At 39.4% G+C, this 7783-nt stretch overlaps 2 long non-coding RNA genes across 5 annotated transcripts; both read right to left on the bottom strand.

Annotated features, from left to right (window-relative positions):
• Window positions 1–3511: 3511 nt before the first annotated feature.
• Window positions 3512–5301, bottom strand: LOC135566146 (uncharacterized). Of its 4 annotated transcripts, none has more exons than XR_010461988.1 (5): window positions 5256–5301; window positions 4843–4893; window positions 4625–4681; window positions 4325–4476; window positions 3512–3588 (listed from the first exon to the last, which is right to left on the bottom strand). It is a non-coding gene; the product is annotated as an uncharacterized LOC135566146 (long non-coding RNA). The 4 variants fall into 4 exon arrangements; XR_010461989.1 differs by lacking the exon at window positions 3512–3588 and adding an exon at window positions 3701–3831 and having other exon boundaries at window positions 4319–4476; XR_010461986.1 differs by lacking the exon at window positions 3512–3588 and having other exon boundaries at window positions 4183–4476.
• LOC135566147 (uncharacterized) lies at window positions 5300–5649 on the bottom strand. The gene is made up of 3 exons (XR_010461990.1): window positions 5598–5649; window positions 5410–5497; window positions 5300–5370 (listed from the first exon to the last, which is right to left on the bottom strand). It is a non-coding gene; the product is annotated as an uncharacterized LOC135566147 (long non-coding RNA).
• Window positions 5650–7783: the final 2134 nt, after the last annotated feature.

The raw sequence follows: 7783 nt of genomic DNA, 5'->3' as shown, positions 1-7783 counted from the left end.
CACCAGGTTAGAGTATATATATACGACGTCAGGGTGGTGTCTCATATCTAATACATGACCTCTTCCTCTCTGATATATACACCAGGTTAGAGATATATATATATATCTATAGACGCTCAGGGTGGTGTCTCATCATCTTAATACATGACCTCTTCCTCTCTGATATATACACCAGGTTAGAGTATATATATATATATCTATAGACGTCAGGGTGGTGTCTCATATCTAATACATGACCTCTTCCTACTCTGATATATACACCAGGTTAGAGTATATATATATATCCTGCAGGCGTCCAAGGGTGATTGTCTCTATGTATACACTGACCTCTTCTATCTGATATATACCTGGTTAGAGTATATATATATATATCTATAGACGCCAGGGTGGTGTCTATATCTAATATATGACCTCACCTCTCTGATATATACACCAGGTTTAACATATATATGAGATATATATGATAGCCACATGACCTCTTCCTCTCTGATACTCTATGTTAGAGTATATCTATAGGCGTCCAGGGTGGTGTCTCATCTAATACATGACCTCTTTCCCCTCTCTGATATATACACAAGGTTAGAGTATATATATATCTATATAGACGTCAAGTTGGTGTCTCTCATCTAGCCACATGACCTCTTACCTCTAGTGCTCTCCTGAGTTTAGAGTATATATAGGCATTAGGGTGGTGTCCTCATCTAAATCATGACCTCTTCCCTCTCTGATATATACACACCAGGTTGGAGATATATATCCATAAATCAGGGTGGTGTCTCATATCTAATACATGACCTCTTCCTCTCTGATATATACACCAGGTTAGGTATATATATATCTAGAGCGTCAGGGTTGGTTGTCTCTCATCCCATACATGACCTCTTCCTCTGATATACACCAGGTTAGAGTATATATACTATATATATATATATATCTATAAATCAGGGTGGTGTCCTCATATCTAAGCCCATGACCTCTTCCTCTCTGATATACACAGGACACATTTCATATATCTAAGCGATCAAGGTGGTGTCTCATCCCACAGCCATGACCCTCTTCCTCTGATATATACACCAGGTTAGAGTATACATATATATCTATAGGCGTCAAGGTGTCTATGTCACTTAGACTCTTATCTCTGATATATACACAGAGTTGGAATATATCTATAGGCGATCAGGGTGTGTCTCATCTAGCCCATGACCCTCTTCCTCTCTCTGATATATACACCTGTGTTGAGTATATATATATATATCTATAGACGCCAGGGTGGTGTCTCTCATTTAATACATGACCTTCTTCCTCTCTGATATATACAGGTTAGGAGTATATATATATATACTCTATACATCCTATAGACGCATAAAGCCCATCTCATCTCCATACTCTTTCCCTCTCTATATATATATATCTATGTAGCAGAAATGTCTGGTTCCAGAGACGAAGTAGTACAACATAAAGCCATTCATCAATCCTTCCTCAGTCACCCGTCCAACATATTAACACTGGGCTTGAAGTAGCTAGGTAACACCTCTGCTCCAGATGGCCTATCGCTCCACACTGCCGAAACCGCCCACTCAGACAACCCTCCGACCAATCCAGGGTCCTTGTCCTCGCTGAGGTGAGGATGAGGTTGCCAGCGGCGCGGCGGTGAGGGGCCCCAGGGCGGGAACGGTGTGACAGACGGCTTTGAGGGTTTGAGGGAGGCGCGTGACCCTGGTCCGGAGTCAGCTGGGTCAGGCGCCGGGTCTCCTGCGGGTAGAGGGAGAGGTGCCAGGCACTATCCTGGGCGGTGGGTTAACTCTACCTGGGCAATCAGGACCACGTCTGCCTCCCTCAGCACCGCACTCACGGAGATGAAGAGTATCACCTCACTCTGGTCTGGACACACAGAGAGACATATCAGTTATATATTAACTCCTGACCCAACCCCTGACCCTAACCAACACAGACATATCAGTTGTATAATAACCCTGACCTTTAACCCCTAACTAACACAGTGACATATCAGTTATATATTAACCCTGACCTTTAACCCTAAACTAACACAGTGACATATCAGTTATATATTAACCCTGACCTTTAACCCTAACCCTAAACCCCTAACCAATACAGTGACATATCAGTTATATATTAACTCCTGACCTTTAACCTAACAACACAGTGACATATCAGTTATATATTAACCCTGACCTTTAACCCCTAACAACAGTGACATATCAGTTATATATTAACCTGACCTTTAACCCCTGACCCTAACTAACACAGTGACATATCAGTTATATATTAACCCTGACCTTTAACCCTAACCAACACAGTGACATATCAGTTATATATTAACCACTTTTAACCCGTAACTAACAGTGACATATGTAATGTATTAACCCTGACCTTTAACCCCCCACTAACACAGTGACATATCAGTTATATATTAACCCTGACCTTTAACCCCTAACTAACACAGTGACATATCAGTTATATATTAACCCTGACCTAACCCCTAACTAACACAGTGACATATCAGTTATATATTAACCCTGACCTTTAACCCTAACTAACACAGTGATACATCAGTTATATATTAACCTGACCTTTAACCCTGACTAACACAGTGACATATCAGTTATATATTAACCCTGACCTTTAACCCTAACTAACACAGTGATACATCAGTTATATATTAACCCTGACCTTTAACCCCTGACCCTAACTAACACAGTGACATATCAGTTATATATTAACCTGACCTTTAACCCCTAACACAGCACATATCAGTTATATATTAACCCTGACCATTTAACCCTAACACAGTGACATATCAGTTATATATTAACCTGACCTTTAACCCCCTAACTAACACAGTGACATATCAGTTATATATTAACCCTGACCTTTAACCCCTAACTAACACAGTGACATATCAGTTATATATTAACCCTGACCTTTAACCTAACTAACACAGTGACATATCAGTTATATATTAACCCTGACCTTTAACCCCTAACCCTAACACAGTGACATATCAGTTATATATTAACCCTGACCTTTAACCCTAACTAACACAGTGACATATCAGTTATATATTAACCTGACCTTTAACCCCTAACACAGTGACATATCAGTTATATATTAACCCTGACCTTTAACCCTGACCCTAACTAACACAGTGACATATCAGTTATATATTAACCCTGACCTTTAACCCTAACACAGTGACATATCAGTTATATATTAACCCTGACCTTTAACCCCTAACTAACACAGTGACATATCAGTTATATATTAACCCTGACCTTTAACCCCTGACCTAACTAACACAGTGACATATCAGTTATATATTAACCCTGACCTTTAACCCCTAACTAACACAGTGACATATCAGTTATATATTAACCCTGACCTTTAACCCTAACTAACACAGTGACATATCAGTTATATATTAACCTGACCTTTAACCCTAACTAACACAGTGACATATCAGTTATATATTAACCTGACCTAACCCCTGTGACATATCAGTTATATATTAACCCTGACCTTTAACCCCTAACTAACACAGTGACATATCAGTTATATATTAACCCTGACCTTTAACCCTAACACGGTGACATATCAGTTATATATCAACCCTGACCTTAACCCCTAACTAACACAGTGACATATCAGTTATATATTAACCCTGACCTTTAACCCTACTAAGACAGTGACATATCAGTTATATATTAACCCTGACCTTTAACCCCTAACACAGTGACATATCAGTTATATATTAACCCTGACCTTTAACCCCTGACCCTAACTAACACAGTGACATATCAGTTATATATTAACCTGACCTTTAACCCCTAACAACACAGTGACATATCAGTTATATATTAACCCTGACCTTTAACCAGTGACATAACACAGTGATGACATATCAGTTATATATTAACCCTGACCTTTAACCCCTAACACAGTGACATATCAGTTATATATTAACCCTGACCTTTAACCCTGACTAACTAACACAGTGACATATCAGTTATATATTAACCCTGACCTTTAACCCTAACACAGTGACCAGTTATATATTAACTGACCTTTAACCCTAACAACAGTGACATATCAGTTATATATTAACCTGACCTTTAACCCCTGACCTAACCCTGACAGTGACATATCAGTTATATATTAACCCTGAAACCCTAACACAGTGACATATCAGTTATATATTAACCCTGACCTTTAACCCCTAACACAGTGACATATCAGTTATATATTAACCCTGACCTTTAACCCCCTAACTAACACAGTGACATATCAGTTATATATTAACCCTGACCTTTAACCCCTAACTAACACAGTGACATATCAGTTATATATTAACCTGACCTTTAACCCCTAACTAACACAGTGACATATCAGTTATATATTAACCCTGACCTTTAACCCCTAACTAACACAGTGACATATCAGTTATATATTAACCCTGACCTTTAACCCTAACTAACAGTGACATATCAGTTATATATTAACCCTGACCTTTAACCCCTAACACGGTGACATATCAGTTATATATTAACCCTGACCTTTAACCCCTACCCTACTAACAGTGACATATCAGTTATATATTAACCCTGACCTTTAACCCCTGACCCTAACTAACACAGTGACATATCAGTTATATATTAACCCTGACCTTTAACCCTAACACAGTGACATATCAGTTATATATTAACCCTGACCTTTAACCCCTGACCTAACTAACACAGTGACATATCAGTTATATATTAACCCTGACCTTTAACCCCTGACCCTACAATTAACACAGTGACATATCAGTTATATATTAACCCTGACCTTTAACCCCTAACTAACACAGTGACATATCAGTTATATATTAACCCTGACCTTTAACCCTAACTAACACAGTGACATATCAGTTATATATTAACCCTGACCTTTAACCTAACTAACAGACATATCCCCTATATGTTAACCCCTAAACAGTGACATATCAAACCCTGACCTTTAACCCTAACACAGTGACATATCAGTTATATATTAACCTGACCTTTAACCTAACTAACACAGTGACATATCAGTTATATATTAACCCTGACCTTTAACCCTAACTAACAGTGACATATCAGTTATATATTAACCCTGACCTTTAACCCCTGACCTAACTAACACAGTGACATATCAGTTATATATTAACCTGACCTTTAACCCCTAACACAGTGACATATCAGTTATATATTAACCCTGACCTTTAACCCCTAACTAACACAGTGACATATCAGTTATATATTAACCTGACCTTTAACCCCTAACTAACACAGTGACATATCAGTTATATATTAACCCTGACCTTTAACCCCTAACCTAACAGTTATATATTAACCCTGACCTTTAACCCCTAACTAACACAGTGACATATCAGTTATATATTAACCCTGACCTTTAACCCCTAACTAACACAGTGACATATCAGTTATATATTAACCCTGACCTTTAACCCTAACCCTAACTAATTGTGACATATCAGTTATATATTAACCCCACCTTTAACCCCTAACACAGTGACATATCAGTTATATATTAACCCTGACCTTTAACCCCTAACTAACACAGTGACATATCAGTTATATATTAACCCTGACCTTTAACTAACCCTAACTAACACAGTGACATATCAGTTATATATTAACCTGACCTTTAACCCTAACTATCAGATATATTAACCCTTTAACCCCTAACTAACAGTGACATATCAGTTATATATTAACCCTGACCTTTAACCTAAATAACACAGTGACATATCAGTTATATATTAACCTGACCTTTAACCCCTAACTAACACAGACATATCAGTTATATATTAACCCTGACCTTTAACCCTCAAATACAGTCTGATACATCAGTTATATATTAACCCTGACCTTTAACCCTCAGGTCTGGAGAGAGACAGAGATACACATTAACCCTGACCTTTAACCCTCAGGTCTGGAGAGAGACAGAGATACATTAACCCTGACCTTTAACCCTCAGGTCTGGAGAGAGACAGAGATACATTAACCCTGACCTTTAACCCTCAGGTCTGGAGAGAGACAGAGATACACATTAACCCTGACCTTTAACCTCAGGTCTGGAGAGAGACAGAGATACACATTAACCTGACCTTTAACCCTCAGGTCTGGAGAGAGAGACAGAGATACACATTAACCTGACCTTTAACCCTCAGGTCTGGAGAGAGACAGAGATACACATTAACTCCTGACCTTTAACCCTCAGGTCTGGAGAGACAGAGATACACATTAACCCTGACCTTTAACCCTCAGGTCTGGAGAGAGACAGAGATACACATTAACCCTGACCTTTAACCCTCAGGTCTGGAGAGACAGAGATACATTAACCCTGACCTTTAACCCTCGGGTCTGGAGAGAGACAGAGATACGCATTAACCCTGACCTTTAACCCTCAGGTCTGGAGAGAGACAGAGATACGCATTAACCCTGACCTTTAACCCTCCCAGGTCTGGAGAGAGACAGAGATACGCATTAACCCTGACCTTTAACCCCTCAGGTCTGGAGAGAGACAGAGATCGCATTAACCCTGACCTTTAACCCTCAGGTCTGAGAGAGACAGAGATACACATTAACCCTGACCTTTAACCCTCAGGTCTGGAGAGACAGAGCTACACATTAACCCTGACCTTTAACCCTCTGGTCATGACCTTTAACCCTATGGTAAAGTGGTTCATGTGAAGCCCTGTATGTTTCTCTTCATAAGTCTCATGGAATGTAGATCTACATTGAACACCACACATTGGCTGCTACTGTAGGCTGAATGATGTAACAGCCATTTCCGTGTTAAAATATTATGGGATGCATTTTTCCATTGTAAAGCTAACTTAAAGCAGGTACCATACTCAGTGTTTCACAGTAAAACTGTAACTTAGTGGGTACAGCCTCAGTGTTCACAGTAAAACTGTAACTTAAAGCAGGTACAGCCTCAGTGTTCACAGTAAAACTGTAACTTAGTGGGTACAGCCTCCAGTGTTCACAGTAAAACTGTAACTTAAAGCAGGTGAGCCTCAGTGTTCACAGTAAAACTGCAACTTAAAGCAGGTACAGCCTCAGTGTTAACAGTAAAACTGTAACTTAAAGCAGGTACAGCCTCAGTGTTAACAGTAAAACTGTAACCAAAGCAGGTACAGCCTCAGTGTTCTGAGTAAAACTGTAACTTAAAGCAGAGTACAAGTGTTCACAGCAACCAGGTACAGCCTCGGTGTTCACAGTAAAACTGTAACTTAAAGCAGGTACAGCCTCAGTGTTCACAGTAAAACTGTAACTTAGTGGAGTACAGCCTCAGTGTTCACGATAAACTGTAACTTAAAGCAGGTACAGCCTCAGTGTTCACAGTGAAACTGTAACCTAGTGGGTACAGCCTCAGTGTTCACAGTAAAACTATAACTTAGTGGGTACAGCCTCAGTGTTCACAGTAAAACTGTAACTTAGTGGGTACAGCCTCAGTGTTCACAGTAAAACTGTAACTTAAAGCAGGTACAGCCTCAGGGTTCACAGTGAAACTGTAACTTAGTGGGTACAGCCTCAGTGTTCACAGTAAAACTGTAACTTAAAGCAGGTACAGCCTCAGTGTTCACAGTAAAACTGTAACTTAGTGGGTACAGCCTCAGTGTTCACAGTAAAACTGTAACTTAGTGGGTACAGCCTCGGTGTTCACAGTAAAACTGTAACTTAGTGGGTACAGCCTCAGTGTTCACAGTAAAACTGTA

The sequence above is a fragment of the Oncorhynchus nerka genome, unplaced genomic scaffold (assembly GCF_034236695.1).
Source record: "Oncorhynchus nerka isolate Pitt River unplaced genomic scaffold, Oner_Uvic_2.0 unplaced_scaffold_7000, whole genome shotgun sequence".
NCBI lineage: Eukaryota > Metazoa > Chordata > Actinopteri > Salmoniformes > Salmonidae > Oncorhynchus > Oncorhynchus nerka.
Note: the sequence above shows the minus strand (reverse complement) of the source record. Positions and strands in the feature narration are given on the sequence as shown.